Here is an 18,275-nt window from a genome sequence, read left to right on the forward strand (position 1 = left end):
CTCTACCCCAAAGGGCTGTGGATGCTGAGTTGTTGAGATCGATAGATTTTTGGACTCTAGAGGAATCGAGGGATATGGAGATCGGACGGGAAGGTGGAGTTGAGATTGAAGATTAGCCATGATCTTATTGAATGGCGGAGCGGGCTCGACTGGCCGTATGGCCTACCCCTGCTCCTAATTCTTATGTTCTTATTTATGTTCTTAAATTCACTGTGTATTGGCCTATCTAAAACTTCATATGAAAAAGATATAATAGGGATTTTACAAGGTTCTGCTTGACAGAGGCAATTTTAGTGTCTAGAGTCAATTGGAAGGAAACAGAAGTTTTGTTTCCTGCATTGTGCATGCCCAGTAACACCATGTGACACAGTTATCTCACGTACATAGAAAATGGAATTCATCCCGTGTACCATGAGGAAACAACTTGACAGATGGCTCTTCGCACCAGCTGTAACCATAGCAACTCTCCCTAACAACTGCTCTGGATCGCAGTACTGTGTTCTGCACATGGAAAGAAGACAGTCATACTGAATCAAAACTCCACTACTGAAAGGAAAGCTTATTCTAAAATGTTACAGTTTCATCCAACCAATGTTGGATGAAACTGGAACACATAGAAGGGAGCAGTTTGAGTTTGGTACTTGCTTAGAACAATGCAGACTGGCTGACCAAGGTTATACTGCTAGCTCCACATTACTCTCCTATTAGGATCTTGCCTTTTTTATTTGTTCCTGGGATGTGGGCGTCCCTGGCAAGGCCGGCATTTATTGGCCATCCCTAGTTGCCCTTGAGAAGGTGGTGGTGGTGAGCCGCCTTCTTGAACCGCTGCAGTCCGTGTAGTGAAGGTACTCCCACAGCGCTGTTAGGGAGGAAGTTCCAGGATTTTGACCCAGCGACGATGAAGGAACGGCGATATACTGCCAAGTCAGGATGGTGTGTGACTTGATGGGGAACTTGCAGGCAGTGGTGTTCCCATGGTTTAAGTTCCAATGTTAGTAGAGAACTGACAGGACACGGGCTCTTGAACATTCAAACGGTTATAAAAATCTCCCAAGAGGTTTGCTTGCAGTTATATCTTAAGGTGATCTCACAGTGCTTACCAAAATGTGAAATATTGTCAATGTGAAACAGATTTGCTTTTGCATTGATACAAATAATGCTTATAACTGACCTATTAACAGAATACAGCACCGGAGGTTCTTGACTCCAATGATTATTCCATTTGGAAAGTAGACTTCTATAACTAACTAACTTGATTGAGTTTTTTGATGAGGTAACAGAGAGGGTTGATGAGGGCAATGCGGTTGACGTGGTGTACATGGACTTCCAAAAGGCGTTTGATAAAGTGCCACATGTTAGGCTTGCCAGCAAAGTTGAAGCCCATGGAATAAAAGGGATAGTGGCAGCATGGATATGAAATTGGCTAAGTGACAGGAAACAGAGAGTAGTGGTGAACGGTTGTTTTTCAGACTGGAGGAAGGTATACAGTGGTGTTCCCCTGGGGTCGGTCCTGGGACCACTGCTTTTCTTGATATATATTAATGACTTGGACTTGGGTGTACAGGGCGCAATTTCAAAATTTGCAGATGAGACAAAACTTGGAAGTATAGTGAACAGTGAGGAGGATAGTGATAGACTTCAAGAACACATAGGCTGGTGGAATGGGCAGACATGTGTCAAATGAAATTTAATGCAGAAAAGTGCAAAGTGATACATTTTGGTAGGAAGAATGAGGAGAGGCAATATAAACTAAATGGTACAATCCTAAGGGGGATGCATGAACATAAAGACCTGGAGGTATATGTGCACAAATCATTGAAGGTGGCAAGGCAGTTTGAGACAGCGGTTAAAAAAGCATACGGGATACTGGACTTCATAAATAGAGGCATAGAGTACAAAAGCAAGGAAGTTATGATGAACCTTTCTAAAACACTGGTTTGGCCTCAACTGGAGTATTGTGTCCAATTCTGGGCACCGCACTTTAGGAGGGATGTGAAGGCCTTAGAGAGGGTGCAGAAAAGATTTACGGGAATGATTCCAGGGATGAAGGGCGTCAGTTATGTGGATAGATTAGAGAGGCTGAGGCTGTTCTCCTTAGATTTACAAAAGGTAAATCATGCTTGACTAATCTACTGGAATTTTTTGAGGATGTAACTGGTGGAATAGATAAGGGAGGCTTTCAATAAGGTCCCGCATAAGAGATTAGCGTGCAAAGTTAAAGCACATGGGATTGGGGGTAAGGTACTGTCTTGCATAGAGAACTGGTTGGCAGACAGGAAGCAAAGAGTTGGAATAAACGGCTCTTTTTCCAAGTGGCAGGCAGTGACTAGTGGGGTACCGCAGGGATCGGTGCTAGGACCCCAGCTATTCACAATATATATATAAATGATCTAGACGAGGGAACTAGAGGTAATGGCCCAGAAATTCGGGTCCCAACGCGTGAGTACGCACGGGGTACTCACGCGTAGGCCCAACGAAAGTGCCGGTTTCATGCATGCGCGGTAAACCGACACTTCTGTTCCCCTGAAAGAAGGGGTTCAGAGGTCTAACGCGTGCGCTGGAGAGGCAGAGCGTGCGCATTGAACTTACGTTTTTTTTGCAGGTTTCTCCGGGAGGGTAAGTCTCCAGCAGTTACACTTTTAAAAAGTAGGCGCAAGGCCTGCTTTTAACAAGGTAAGTGGTGAATTAATTAAAATTAAAACATTTTTTCCACAGGTTTATTATTTTTAAATACTTTAAAGAAAGGTAAGTTTATTTTTAGCCCCGTTAGAAAATGTAATTAATTTTTTCAAAAATTTTAATTATTGTTTAAAATAGTTATTTCATGTAATTTATAGTTATTTTAAAAATGTGATTTAAAAAATTTTTATTTGAAGTTTTAGTGATGTTTTGGGGCTTATAGTATTTATAGGTTTGACAGCTCTTCCTGTCAAACTCATGAATAAAGCATTCCCTGCTACCATTGACTCTCCATGGCCCACGTGATCCCGGCAGTTGGAGGAGGCCCAGGATCGGAATCCCACGTGGGCCCACAGCTCAACGGCCGCCGTGCTAGGTAAGTGCAGGTCGGAGGCTTGCACCCGTGGGAAGCCCCCGACCCGAATTTCTGGGCCAATATCTCCAAGTTTGCAGACGACACAAAGCTGGGTGGGCGTGTGTGCTGTGAGGAGGATGCAGAGAAACTCCAGTATGATTTGGACAGGTTGGGTGATTGGGCAGATGCATGGCAAATGCAGTATAATGTGGATAAATGCGAGGTTATCCACTTCGGTGGCAAAAACAGGAAGACAGATTATTATCTGAACAGCAATAGATTGGGAAAAGGGGAAGTGCAACGAGACCTGGGTGCCCTTGTGCACCAGTCGCTGAAGGTAAGCATGCAGGTGCAACAGGCGGTTAAGAAGGCAAATGGCATGTTGGCCTTCATAGCGAGAGGATTCGAGTACAGGAGCAAGGATGTCTTGCTGCAGTTGTACAGGACCTTGGTGAGACCACACCTTGAGTATTGTGTGCAGTTTAGGACTGAGATGAGGAGGAATTTCTTCACCCAGAGAGTGGTGAACCTGTGGAATTCTCTACCACACAAGGCAGTTGAGGCCAATTCATTAAATATATTCAAGAAGGAGTTAGATATATTTCTTAAGGCTAATGGGATCAAGGGATATGGGGAGAAAGCAGGGACAGGGTACTGAATTTGGATGATCAGCCATGATCTCATTAAATGGTGGAACAGGCTCGAGGGGCCGAATGGCCTACTCCTGCTCCTATCTTCTACGTTTCTATGTTAGAGCAGAGAAGGTTGAGAGGAGATTTGTTAGAGGTATTCAAAATCATGAGGGGTCTAGACAGAGTAGATAGAGAGAAACTGTTCCCATTGGCAGAACGGTCGAGAACCAGAGGACACTGTAATGATATGCAGTAACATGTCATTCTAGAATGGTACACTAGGTGTAGCTGTATGTTTTAGTAGTGGGCTACATCCATATGGGTTGTCTTGTTTAACACGAGGCACTGGTCGAGAGAGTCAACATGGCTACTGTATACAAGTCAACATGGCTGAATAAATGACTAGCACAAGCTAGCTGTTCATGATAAAAACGTCTATTTATTTATGAACATAACATGGTACCAGGAGTGGTAATATCTGCTGAATATTGCGAAACGCGACATGGAGAATTTGAAGCCACCGGAGGGTTTGAAACTCATGGGGAATGTCGACTGCAATTGGCAGATTTTCAAACAACGATTCGAACTCTACATTGCCGCCATCGGGTTAGGAAAATAGCGTTGCTGCTCATGGTTGCAGGCCCGCAGGCGATAGAGGTATTTAATACGTTTATATTTGATCAAGAGGAGGACAGAGAAAAAATGGACGACGTGCTAAACAAGTTTGATACACATTGTTCTTCCAAAAAGAAAGAGACCTATGAGAGGTACGTGTTCCGTTCACGGACACAGCAGCAAAATGGGATTTTTTGATAGCTTTGTGACCTATCTGAAACTGAAAGCACAGACATGTAATTTCTCTGAACTGAAATCATCCACGATTCGTGACCAGATTGTGTTTGATATTCATGATAAAAAAGGTCAGGGAACGTCTGTTGAGAGAAACCGAACTAACATTGGAGGATGCTGTGAAAATATGCCATGCCAGTGAGCTAGCTCAGCAGCACGCAAAGACTTTCAGTGAAATTAATAATGGTGCGACTGTAGTGAGTGACGGTGCAGCTGTCAGCGCTGTGTCCTGCAAGGGGAAGAAACGTGGGCAGAACAGGAATGCAAAGCAATCGGAGGATGGAACTTTCAATTGTAAACGTTGTGGTTACCAGCACCAGTCAAGACAATGCCCAGCGTTTGGGAAAATGTGCACAAAATGTAATGGAAAGAATCACTTTGCCAAACAATGCTTTTCAAAAGTAAAAACAAAGAAAGGGCAACAAGTCAATGTGATTGAGGACACTGATTTAAGTGAGACATTTTTTGTAGGAATGGTGTCATGTGACAATATAGAAAAGGATATAGAAAATGTGCAGCCCTCAGGAATGGACAATGCTGAACATAAAGTTAATGCAGTAAAAGAGGACAAATGGATGATGCCACTGCAGGTAAATGGAGCATTAGTTACATTGAAACTAGACACTGGGGCAAAAGCAAACTTAATCAGTATGAGTGACATTAAAAATATGAAAGAAAAGCCCAAAATACAGAAAAAGTCAGTACTACTGAAGAACTATAATGGACAGAAAATAGCTTAGGTGTATGCAGACTTAAAGTGACAGTCAAAGACAAAGTGCATCATCTCATGTTTTCTGTTGTGGCTGAAGGACTTGATTCACTGCTAGGTGACAAAGCTTGTGAGGACTTAGAACTGGTCAAGAGAGTCTACCATATAAACTGTGCCATAAGCAGACCAGATGACTCAGTGGATTCTGTAGTGAGTAATTTCCAGGATGTGTTCAAAGGATTTGGAGTTCTACCATTCACTTACAAGATCCAGCTAAAGGAGGATGCTCAGCCAGTGGTACATGCTCCACGGAGAGTTCCAGCACCCCTGCGTGACCGGCTCAAGAAAGAACTGGACAGAATGACCACACTAGGAGTCATCAGGAAAGTCGAGGAGCCAACAGACTGGGTTAACTCCATGGTATGTGTAAAGAAAAAGAACAATGATCTAAGAGTATGCATGGATCCAAAGGACTTAAATGCAAACATAAAATGTGAACACTACCAGATTCCCAAGTGAGAAGAAATCACCAGTGAAATGTCAGGTGCCAGATACTTCACAAAGCTCGATGCCTCACAAGGATTTTGGCAACTAAAACTGGATGAAGAGAGCACCAAATACTGTACCTTCAACAGACCATTTGGCAGGTATTGTTTCCTCAGAATGCCTTTCAGGATAATATCTGCATCTGAAATCTTTCATAGAGCGATGGAACACATAATTGAAGGTCTGGAAGGAGTTTGGGTCTATGTTGATGACATCATCTGGGGCGCCACACTGAATGAACACAATGAGAGACTGACTAAAGTGCTTCAGAGCATACGCTGGAATGGACTGAAGCTCAACAAAGCCAAGTGTCAGTTTGGCATCCAGGAAGTCACTTTCCTAGGAGATAATCTATCTGGTAAAGGAATAGAACCAGATATGGAAAAAGTAAACGCCATACTCAACATGCCCCGACCCACTGACAAAAAAGGAGTGCTACGCATCATGGGGATGATAAACTTCATTAGAAAGTTCATTCCTAACTTGTCAGCAAAGAGAGCCTGTCTGCGAGACCTGCTACATAAAACAAATGAGTTCGCATAGACAGAAAGACATGAACAAGAGTGGAAAACCTCAAAACAGTGCTGACAACCACACCCGTACTCACCTTCTTTGACCCAACAAAGAGAATCAAAGTGTCAACGGATGCATCAAAAGATGGCCTAGGCGCGGTCTTGCTACAAGCAGAGGGTGAAGATTGGAAGCCTGTTGCCTATGCCTCCAGGTCTATGACTGATACTGAGTGTCGATACGCCCAGATTGAAAAGGAATGTCTAGGCTTGGTAGTTGGACTAGAAAAGTTCCATGGCTACACATATGGACTTCCCACCTTCACAGTTGAGACAGACCACTGCCCACTGGTTGCCATCGTAAAAAAAAACCTGAATGAGATGTCTCCAAGGATTCAACGACTCATGATGAAGCTGCAAAGATATGACTTTGAACTGATCTACACACTAGGCAAACACATAGTGTTAGCAGATGCACTATCCCGAGCACCCACAATGAGTCATGTGAGCTCTACTGAGGAAGACGTGGATGTTCATGTGAGTATGGTCAGTGTTGCGCTGATCGTGTCAGACACAAAATCAAAGCAAATAGCAGAAGAAACAGTAAAAGATACAGTGTTACAAACAGTAATAGAGAACATTCATCATGGTTGGCCAAAAGGTTCCTGTCCAAAGTACTATCACATCAGGTCAGAGTTGAGTGTCGCAAGTGGACTATTACTAAGACAGAACAGAATAGTCATTCCACAGGCTCTACGTTGAGACATGCTCAAAAGGATTCCTGAGGGACACCTCGGAATTGAAAAATGCAAAAGGAGAGCAAGAGACACTGTTTATTGGCCTGGCATAAATAAGGACATTGATAACATGATAGGCAAATGTGAGACATGTCAGAAACACCAAAACAAACAAGCAAAGGAACCAATGATAGTAGCTGACTTACCAACAGCACCATGGCAAAAGGTTGGTATGGACCTTTTTCATTTGAATGGTAAAGACTATCTATTAGTGATTGACTACTATTCTAACTATCCTGAGATGGCGCTGCTCTCAAGCACATCAGCAAGCAGTGTCATAATGCATGTTAAATCCATCTTTGCCAGACATGGGATTCCCAGGATTGCCGTTAGCGACAATGGTCCGTGCTTCAACTGTAAGGAGTGGCAACAGTTTGCAGCACATTATGACTTTCAGCACATCACATCCAGTCCTCTGTATGCTCAGTCGAATGTTAAGGCAGAGAAAGGTGTTCAAGTTCTCAAACAGCTACTGAAGAAAGCAACAGAAAGCAAGTCTGATCCTTATCTCGCCCTGCTAAGCTACCGAGCCTCCCCTTTAGACTGTGGTTCTTCACCTGCTGAACTCCTAATGGGTCGCGAGTTGCGCACCACGCTACCCTGCTGTGCAAAAGAAAAGCAGAGTAAGGAACTGAGACAGAGACTTCAACTGTTAAAGCTGAAACAGAAATCACACTATGACAAGTCATCCAAAACTATGAAACCATTGACAAGGGATGATGTTGTCAGGATTGAGGATCCAAATGCATGGAACAGGAAAGCTACAGTTCTTGAAGTAGGACCAAGGTCATACACTGTTAGAACTGAGGAAGGACAGATTCTCAGGAGGAACCGCCGTTCCCTCCTGAAAACACAAGAAACTATCCAAGAGCAAATCGATGACAGTGCCGCAACTGAATCTTGTCACTCACCACCAGAACAATCTAACACAAACACACATACAGGCTCTCATGCAAACACATCAGACTTACCTGTGCTGAGAAGATCCACACGTGAAGTAAAAAAGCCTGATAGACTTAATCTTTGAGTATAAAGAAAACTATAATAAAAGAATGAAAAGTTTAGAGTTCATAAAGTAAAGCTTTGAAGATGTGTTGACTGTTGTGAAGATGTTAAAAAAAAACAAGTTCATTCGAAGGTTTATAGACCAGTAACAAAAGTGTTACTGATATCATCTTTATCGTTTTTCTTGAAAGTTGATTGATATTGATTTTGTTTAACCTCAAAGGAGGGGGGATGTAATGATATGCAGTAACATGTCATTCTAGAATGGTACACTAGGTGTAGCTGTATGTTTTAGTAGTGGGCTACATCTATATGGATTGTCTTGTTTAACACGAGGCACTGGTCGAGAGAGTCAACATGGCTACTGTATACAAGTCAACATGGCTGAATAAATGACTAGCACAAGCTAGCTGTTCATGATAAAAACGTCTATTTATTTATTTATGAACATAACAGACACAGATTTAAGGTGATTGGCAAAAGAACCAAAGGCGACATGAGGAAAAACATTTTTACGCAGTGAGTGGTTATGATCTGGAATGCACTGCCTGAATGGGTGGTGGAGGCAGACTCGATCACGGTTTTCAAAAGGGAATTGGATAAGTACCTGAAGGAAAAGAATTTGCAGGGCTACGTAGAAAGGGCGGGGAATGGGACTAGCTGAAGTGCTCTTGCAGAGAGCCGGCACAGGCCGAATGGCCTCCTTCTGTACTGTAACCATTCTATGATTCTATAATTTAACTAACTAGTTCTTTGTAGGTTGTGGATTATCCTACAGTGCTGGAATAGAGATGGCATTCAGCAGCCTCCTCTGTGCATACTGTTTGTTCTTTCACTTGTCCATTCAGATATCATCACTGCCAATTGTGTTAGATGTGATTTTCACTCTAACTATACTTGATTGTAATTTACGGACAAGCAAGGACATGGAGGAAATTCCCTCCAACACCTATACGCCAGATTTCTGTATAATCATAGTCGTTGGACAGAAATTCTAGCCCTGAAGCTTCCCACTGGGTTTCAAAGTGAAATCATTGAAAGCTTTCAATGTTTTTTTAGATATCTCTGTAATCTCCTCCAGCCTACAACCCCCTGAGATATCTGCGCTCCTCCAATTCTGGCCTCTTGAGCTTCCCCGATTTTAATCGCTCCACTATTGGCAGCCGTGCCTTCGGCTGCCGAGGCCCTAAGCTCTGGGATTCCCTCCCTAAGCCTCTCCGCCTCGCTACCTCGCTTTCCTCCTTTGAGACGCTCTTTAAAACCTACCTCTTTGACTAAGTTTTTGGTCACCTGCCCTAATACCTCTTTGTGGCTCGGTGTGAAATTTTGTCCGATAACGCTCCTGTGATGCGCCTTGGAACGTTTTATTACGTTAAAGGCGCTGTATAAATACAAGTTCTTGAGAGGTTTTTAGAAAGATTAACCCTAATACAGTATTACATTTTAAATTGTTGGGAGAGTAGCAGAAGTCAGTTAAGTTGACGTTCCTCTTTACCTACTAGTTTATTTACAACAAATAAATATGCTATGGAAAATAAACTTGTCCTTTCATAAATTAACAGCTTCCCTATTTGTGCCTGTGGCATAGCGGGAAAGTGCTGCAGGTCCAAAGAGAAGAAATAAGAAGTTATTTCTATTCATAGAATAGGGCAGCACGGTGGCATAGTGGTTAGCACTGTGCCTCACAGCGCCATGGACCCGGGTTCGAATCCGGCCTCGGGTGACTGTCTGTGTGGCGTTTGCACATTCTCTCCGTGTTTGCGTGGGTTTTCTCCGGGTGCTCCGGTTTCCTCCCACAGTCCAAAAGATGTGCGGGTTAGGTTGATTGGCTATGATAAATTGACCCTTAGTGTTAGGGGGATTAAATACGTGGGGTTACGGGGATAGGGTGGGATATGTGTTGGTGTAGGGGTTATGGGGATCGGGTGGGATATGTGTCGGTGCAGGCTCGATGGGCCGAAATGGCCTCTATCTGCATTGTGGGGTTTCTGTGATTTCTGTGATATGACAGGTCTCTTGCTGAGTCCCATTTTACATAGGTTTTTGCATCTTAGAGTATGCTACTGATCTTTCATTTGTGACTGAATAGAAATAGCTCTGGGTGATGTAGGGTTTTTTTTTTTGCTTTCACGAGTGACTTAAAAAAAGTAGAGAAGTTATGTTGAACCTTTATAAAGCGCTGCTTGGGCCACAACTGGAATACTGCATCCAGTTCTGGTCACCACACTTTAGGAAGGATGTGAGGGCCCTTGAGAGGGTGCAGAGGAGATTTACCAGAATGGTTCCGGGGATGGGGGATCTTAGCTACAAGGACAGGTTGGAGAAGCTGGATTTGTTTTCATTAGAGCAAAGGAGGTTGAGGGGTGATTTGATAGAGGTGTACAAGATTATGACGGGTTTGGATAGGCTAGATGGGGAAAGGCTGTTCCCACTAGTTGATGGTACAAGGACTAGGGACACAGATTTAAGGTTTTGGGCAAGAGATACAGGGGGATGTGAGGGGGAAAAAAATTTTACGCAGCGAGTGGTGATGACCTGGAATTCGCTGCTGACGGAAGTGGTGGAAACGGAGACACTCAGTGTTTTCAAGGGGAGACTGGATAGGCACTTCAGGGAAATAAAGTTGCAGGGCTACGGGGATAGAGCGGGGGAATGGGACTGACTGGATTGCTCTACAGAAAGCCGGCACGGACTCGATGGGCTGAATGGCCTCCTTCTGTGCCGTTATGACTCTATGGGGGAAAAATTAGTTTGCTTAGCACCTCCCGTTAGCACCCTAAGAGGTCGCTAATGGGGTGCAACGCAACTAGTGCCCAGGCGTGGCGATGTTTGCGCAGCTCACGAAATTGACCAGAGTTTTTGCAGCGGCAGATCGTGTCATCAGTCGAGCATGCAACGCTCCGGTGGCGCCCCCCTCCTTTCCGCCTGCCGCAAGCAACGACAGGGAGACTGGAACGTTTTCCAGTCGGTGAGGGGCTGGGGGGGCGCTATTTAAAGGCGGCCTCTTCCTGCCTTTTTTTATGTGAGCCATTTTTGCACCAGTCATTCTGACAGAGATCCTGAGAGAGAGAGAGACTTCTGCATAGAGTCAACGCTGTGTGAAGTAGTTTTGGCTATTGAGCATCACGTTGCAGGTTCTTTTGGATTTGACCTTCATTACTTCGATTGTCAAGAGACTGTGGGGGCTGCACTGATTCGGGGTGTCGTCCTGCACTTGCAGAATCTGAGGCATAGAGACGCAGAGAGAGAGTGGCAATCATGGCCAGACGGAGGAGGGCCAACAGGCCTCTGCACAGTGTAATGTATATACCTTTAAGGTGGGAACTACTTTTTACAGCTCATGTATACTGTAGTACCGGCAGTGACCACACCTGTATATAGCACTGAGTAGTAATCTGTACAGTTCAGTTCCAGAGTGAGCCACATTGAGTAAACACCTGTTGTACCGTTCTCCTGCAGTCTGTGTCTTACTACTGACGGACACAACATTGGCGACGAGGTAAATTCGATCCTACCTACAACTCTGCATCACCTCCCAGGGATTCGTTCCTGGAGACCAATAGATTGGAGGTCAAGGCCAGAGACACGGGCGTCGACCACAGGCAACCGCCCAGTCATCCAGCAGAGACTCGAGAATTGCGGGGGAGGCTGTTGAGAGCCAGGCTTGGCTTTCCAGTCGCGGTGGTCCAGCGAAACGGGCTGGCAACAGGTAGTGCGCAGACCCTTCCCGGACAGCGGCGGGCTAGAGCCCGACCGAGCGGCACAGCAAAGGGCCGAGCATCGTCGACGGGAGAGAGAGGGTAGAGCGTACAGGGCGCAGCCGGTGTTCAGGGGCCGAGCAGCGTCGAGGAGAGGGAGCGAGACACGCAGAAACCCGCGAGGTGCCGCCATTGCCACGAGGACCGCCGAGAGCGGCGTTGGCAGCAGCGCAGGAGAAGCGCGCGAAACCTACAGGGCGCCGCCATTGCCACGAGGACCGCCGAGAGCGGCATTGGCAGCAGCGGGGGAGGAAGGAAAGCGCGGGAGACGCCATTTTAAGCCACACCCAAAATGCCGAAGAGTGGCAGTATCACCGCATTTGACAATGAAGTCGAAGATTGGACTACATATGTCGAACGAATAGAGGTATACTGCAAGGCAAATGAGGTGCCAGATGACAAGAAAGCACCGGTATTGTTAAATTTAATGGGTGCAAAGACGTATGGCTTATTACGAAATCTAGTAACCCCAGCGAAGCCAGTGGAAAAGAGTTTTGGAGACAGTGACGATACTACAGGAACATTTAAACCCCACACCACTGCTGATAGCAGAAAGATTCAAGTTTCACAAACGGAACCAGCATAAGGATGAAAGCAATGCTGAATATTTAACAGAACTGCGCAAACTATCGAAACACTGCCAGTTTGGAACGGGACTGGCAGATACCCTAAGGGACAAGTTTGTGTGTGGGCTTCAAAGTGAAGGAACCCAGAAACGGCTTTTATCTGAAAAGGACCTTACGCTGGACAAGGCTTTCAGCATTGCGGTATCATATGAAGCAGCAGCACGGGGCGCTGCAGAGATACAACAGAGACCGCAAGAATATGGCACAAACGAAATGTCATACAGAACAGAGAAGTGCTATCGCTGCGGCAGAACAACACACGACCACAATGATTGCTGGTTCAAAGACAAAGTGTGCAGACAGTGTGGAAAAGTAGGACACATAGCACGAGTCTGCAGGTCGGGAAAGAAAACCAGCAATAAGAAATCTCCAAAAGAAAAGTACAAGAAGGTACATAAGGTGACGGAGAATAGTTCAGACGAAGAAAAGAGTGATACCGACACCGAAAACAGGGAGCTGAGTTGTCTGAAACTACATAATGTGATCAAAACGGAGGATCACCGAACCATTTGGGTCACGCAAGATAGCAGGAGTCCAGGTAAAAATGGAATTGGACACAGGATCAGCCCTAACAGTCATAAACCGACGGGACTACGAGCGGCTATTCTCACACATACCCTTGGGAGACACAAAAATTATTTTGAAGACGTACACGGGGCAAAAAAGTCTACCCCAAAGGAAAAATAAGGGTGACCGTTATATATAACGGTAAGGAAACACCAAAACTAGACCTGTATGTATTGCAAGATGGAGGACCACCATTACTGGGACGTGAATGGATCCGGAAAATACAGCTGCATTGGCATTCCATACAAGCACTGACTGGCTGTCAAAAAGGATGACGACATCACACCTGGGTGACTGTCAAAGATCCTAACCGACGCGCAAGAAGTGTTCCAGCAAGGACTCGGAACACTAAAAGGCATGACAGCAACAATTAAAATCGAAGAAAACGGAAGCCCAAAATTTTTTACGGCCAGACCGGTACCTTATGCGATCCGTCCAGCTGTCAAAGCAGAGCTGGAGAGTTTGGAACGTTCAGGAGTACTGTCCAAGGTAGACTGGAGCGAGTGGGCTACACCCATCGTCCCTGTGATGAAAAAGTCGTTGAGCAGCACGCCTGGGGAACCAAGGAAGGTTCGCATCTGTGGGGACTTTAAGGTAACAGTGAACCCAGTCCTTCACACTGTGCAATATCCACTTCCGCGGATTGAAGATATTTTCGCCTTGCTATCTGGAGGGAAACGCTTCACTAAGATTGATCTGGCCCAGGCGTATCTGCAAATGGAGGTAGAAGAAGCATCAAAAAAATACCTCTCAATCAACACCCATAAAGGTCTCTACCAATTCAACCGGCTGGTATTCGGGGTAGCATCAGCTCCAGCTATTTGGCAAAGGGCAATGGAACAAATCCTGCAAGGGATCGCAGGGACCCAGTGTTATTTGGACGACATCCTGGTCACGGGCGAAAATGACAGTGATCACCTCGCCAACCTGGAGCAGGTGCTCACTAGATTGAAGGAATATGGGCTCCGAGCTAACCGTCCCAAATGCGAGTTTTTTAGAAAACAGATCTCGTATTGTGGCCACGTTATCGATAAAGAGGGGTTACATAAGTCCCCAGAAAAGATTGAGGCAGTAGTCAAGGCTCCAGCACCGGAAAACGTGTCACAACTGAGGTCGTTCCTCGGGCTGGTAAACTACTACCATAAGTTCTTGCCAAATTTGTCTACAATACTACACCCACTGAACACCCTACTGCCAACGGGGGTACCATGGAAGTGGAGTGATGAATGTAAACGAGCTTTCCAGAAGAGCAAAACACTAATCACATCGAAAGAGGTATTGGTCCATTTCAACCCAGCATTACCAATTCGGTTGGCATGTGATGCGTCACCCTACGGCATTGGAGCGGTGCTGTCACACAAATTCTCGGACGGCTCAGAGAGGCCAATAGCCTTTGCGTCACGATCACTAACCTCAGCCGAGCGTAACTACGCCCAGATTGACAGGGAGGCCCTCAGCCTAGTGTGGGGAGTGAAAAAGTTCAATCACTATCTGCACAGGCAGAAATTCACCTTGCCGACTGACCACCAGCCTCTTGTCTCCATTTTTAATCCGAAGAAGGGCGTTCCGGTGATGACTGCGCAACGACTACAAAGATGGTCACTCTTTCTTGGGGCGCACCACTATGAGATTGAATATAAGGGCACGAAACAGCATGGAAATGCTGATGGGCTATTGTAGTGTATGTACTTTGAAGAAGGAACTATATTCTGCAGCCCCTGTATACTGCAGTACCAGTAGTGACCACCCCTGTATATAAGCCTGTGTAGTAACTTTGTATAGTAGTTCCAGTTTTGTCTCCATTCAGGAAACACCTGTTATAACCAACTTCTGCAGTCCGTGTCTCAATTACAGACGGACGAGTGGTAATTCCACCCAAGTTAAGGGATAGAGTGCTCAATGAGCTTCATGAGGGTCATCTGGGACGGGTAAAAATGAAAAGCCTAGCCAGGGCTTATGTGTGGTGGCCGGGAATCGATAAACAAATCGAGGACCTGACCAAGAGCTGCTCAGGATGCCAGAAAGTCCAAAATGCACCACCACATGCCCCTCTACACCCATGGGAGTGGCCCTCATCTCCATGGCAACGGGTGCATATTGATTTTGCTGGTCCATTCATGGACGCAATGTTTTTAATAGCCGTGGATGCGCACTCGAAATGGCCTGAGGTCATCAAAATGTCCTCCACCACCACGGAGAAAACTATTGCAGTCCTACGGACCATTTTTGCCAGGAATGGCTTGCCAGAACAGATTTGCTCCGATAACGGACCACAGTTTGTGTCCGAAGAGTTCCGGAGGTTTATGCAGAAGAATGGGGTAAGGCATTACACATCCGCCCCATATCATCCAGCCACAAATGGATTGGCTGAGAGGTTTGTACAAACCTTAAGAAGGCAATAAAGGCTATGTACAATGACAACATTCCGCTGCAGCATAAGGTGGACAATTTCCTGTTCGCCTACCGGAATGCGACACATGCAGCCACCAACCAAGCCCCGGCCAGGATGTTGTTTAACCGAAGGTTAAGATCTCGCCTGGATTTGCTCAGACCAAACGTACGAAGAGATGTTGAGAGTAAGCAATTCCAGCACATCCATGAGAAGCTAACAAGGAGCTTCAATGTAGGGCAACCAGTCTTGGCCCGCGACTACCGAACAGAAAAATGGTAGCCAGGAACGATATGCACACGGCAGGGCCCACTAATGTACACAGTGGACGTTGGGGAGAACATCGTGAGACGCCATGCTGACCAGATCCTAGAGTCACAGGAACAAGTCGACCCCATGCCTCGCCCATACATACCTGGTGAGGAACTCGACGTACAGGTCGCATCTACCCCAGAAACAGTAGCATCGGAAGCTGATGACCCAACCGACGACAGGGTGCCAGAATCGCCTCCGCACCAAGAGCGAGACACTCGGGAAAGGCGCTATCCAGAAAGGATCAGAAAGCCTCCCCAAAGACTGAATATATAAATGGACTATTTTCAGCTAACGTTGTATGTTAAAAGTGTTAATTGTAATTCGTTTGATATTTAATTGTTAAATGAGTGTTATGGTACTGTTAATCTAAAAGGGGAGGAATTGTAATGTATATACCTTTAAGGGGGGAACTACTTTTTACAGCTCATGTATACTGTAGTACCAGCAGTGACCACACCTGTATATAGCACTGAGTAGTAATCTGTACAGTTCAGTTCCAGAGTGAGCCACGTTGAGTAAACACCTGTTGTACCGTTCTCCGCAGTCTGTGTCTTATTACTGATGGACACAACACACAGGAGACCGTACCTTCCCAGGCTATTCCGGGAACAATTCTCCTACATTAATTTGTCTGAGGAGCAGTGTTTGCGCAGGCTGTGCTTCAGCAAGGAGGTGGTCACTGAGTGCTGCAGCCAGATCTGCAGCCTCAACAGAGGACCAGGACGTCTCTGTCGGCGGCAGTGAAGGTCACAGTGGCTCTGAACTTTTATGCCACCAGCTCCTTTCAAGCAGCTACTGTGGACATTGCCAATATCTCACAGTTCGCAGTCCATTGCTGTATCTGGCAGGTCACAAATGTCCTTTATAAAAGGAGACGCCAGTACATCTCTTTCCCGATGACCCGGGCCAAACAGCATGAATGCACATTGGGGTTTGTGAGGATAGCGGGCTTCCCCATGGTGCAGGGCACCATTGACTGCATGCATGTGGCATTGCAGGCACCGCAGGAGAATGCAGAGGTTTTCCGAAACTGCAAGGGGTTCTGCTCCTTAAATGTCCAGTTGGTGTGAGACCACAGACAGCTGATACTCACTGTAGCCACGATGCTATCATCCTGCGCCAGACTGGTGTGCCAGAGCTTTTCCAGGCAGCGCATCAGCCAAATGGTTGGCTCCTCGGGGACAAGGGTTATCCACCCTGCACCTGGCTGATGACACTGCTCCGTAACCCCAACACCCCTGCCGAGCTGTGATACAATGAGAGCCATCTTGCCACCAGGAACATCATTGAGCAGATGATCGGCATGCTCAAGCAACGGTCCCGCTGTCCGGACCACTCTGGAGGAGCCCTGCAGTACTCGCCTGAGCGAGTCTCCCTCTTCATAGTTGTTTGCTGCATTCTTCATAACCTTGCAATCCTCAGGACCCAGCCAATGCCACCAGGCTGGAGGAGGAGGAAGAAGAGGAGGATGATCAGCAGCAGCACCAAGGCGGGAGGGAGGCCCACAATGTTGAAACTGCAAGGGCCGTCCATCAAAGACTGATAACAAGCCACTTCTAGGCCCCTACTGAGGAAATGGCTTCTGGCATAGCGAACAACATGATGGGAAGCAACCTGCAACCCCGATAGCCGGCCAAGGCAGCAATGATTCCAAAATGTACATTTTCAATACAAAAACTTTTTTATTTTACAAACTGTGTGTGTCATTTATTCATGACAAACTAATGGAAACAAACACAAAAAATAATTAATTAACATAAACTGGTTCTCACAACCTGGAGATAATGGCCAAAACACTAAACAAAAGTTTTAACACGAACCTCGGCCTTTAATAAAAACATTCCCAACATTTCGTCACACCTCCTACTTTTTGCCCTTCAAGGGTGATCTCCTTCCCTTTGCCCACTTGCCCCCTTCCCACCCTACTGCTCCTCCGTAATGGGGCCCCAGTGGCTGCAGCAAGGTTGCTGGAAGGCTGCTGAATGTCAGATCCTGAGACTACAGATGCCCTTGAAGGACGGCCTCGACCAGCTCTGGGCTTGGAGGGCCCGGCTGCAGATTGCACCAACTCTGCATGGGCGGCAGCAGTCTCGGCTCCTTCTTAGGCAGTCCCTCGGAACCGAGGATGACTTGCTTCCACATTAAAAATGAGTTCACAGGTGTCTGATGAGTCCAATGCGGGACCTACAGTCTCTGTCACAGGTGGGGCAGACAGTGGTTGAAGGGACGGGTGGGTGGGGTGCTTGGGTTGACATGCGCTCCTTGCACTGCCTGCGCTTGGCATCCACTTGCTCCCGATGAAGAGACTTGAGGTGTTCGGCGCCTTCCCAGATGATTCTCCTCCACTTTGTGCGGTCTTGGGCCAGGGATTCCCAAGTGTCGATGGGGATGTTACACTTTTTCAAGAAGGCTTTGAGGGTGTCCTTGAAGCGTTTCCTCTGCCCACCTGGGGCTCTCTTGCCGTGCCAGAGCTCCGAGTAGAGCGCTTGTTTTGGGAGTCTCGTATCGGGCATGCGGACAATGTGACCCGTCCATCGGA

Source organism: Somniosus microcephalus, chromosome 7, assembly GCF_052327205.1.
Source record: "Somniosus microcephalus isolate GS21.2 chromosome 7, FLI_Smic_1.0, whole genome shotgun sequence".
NCBI classification, from domain to species: Eukaryota; Metazoa; Chordata; class Chondrichthyes; order Squaliformes; family Somniosidae; genus Somniosus; species Somniosus microcephalus.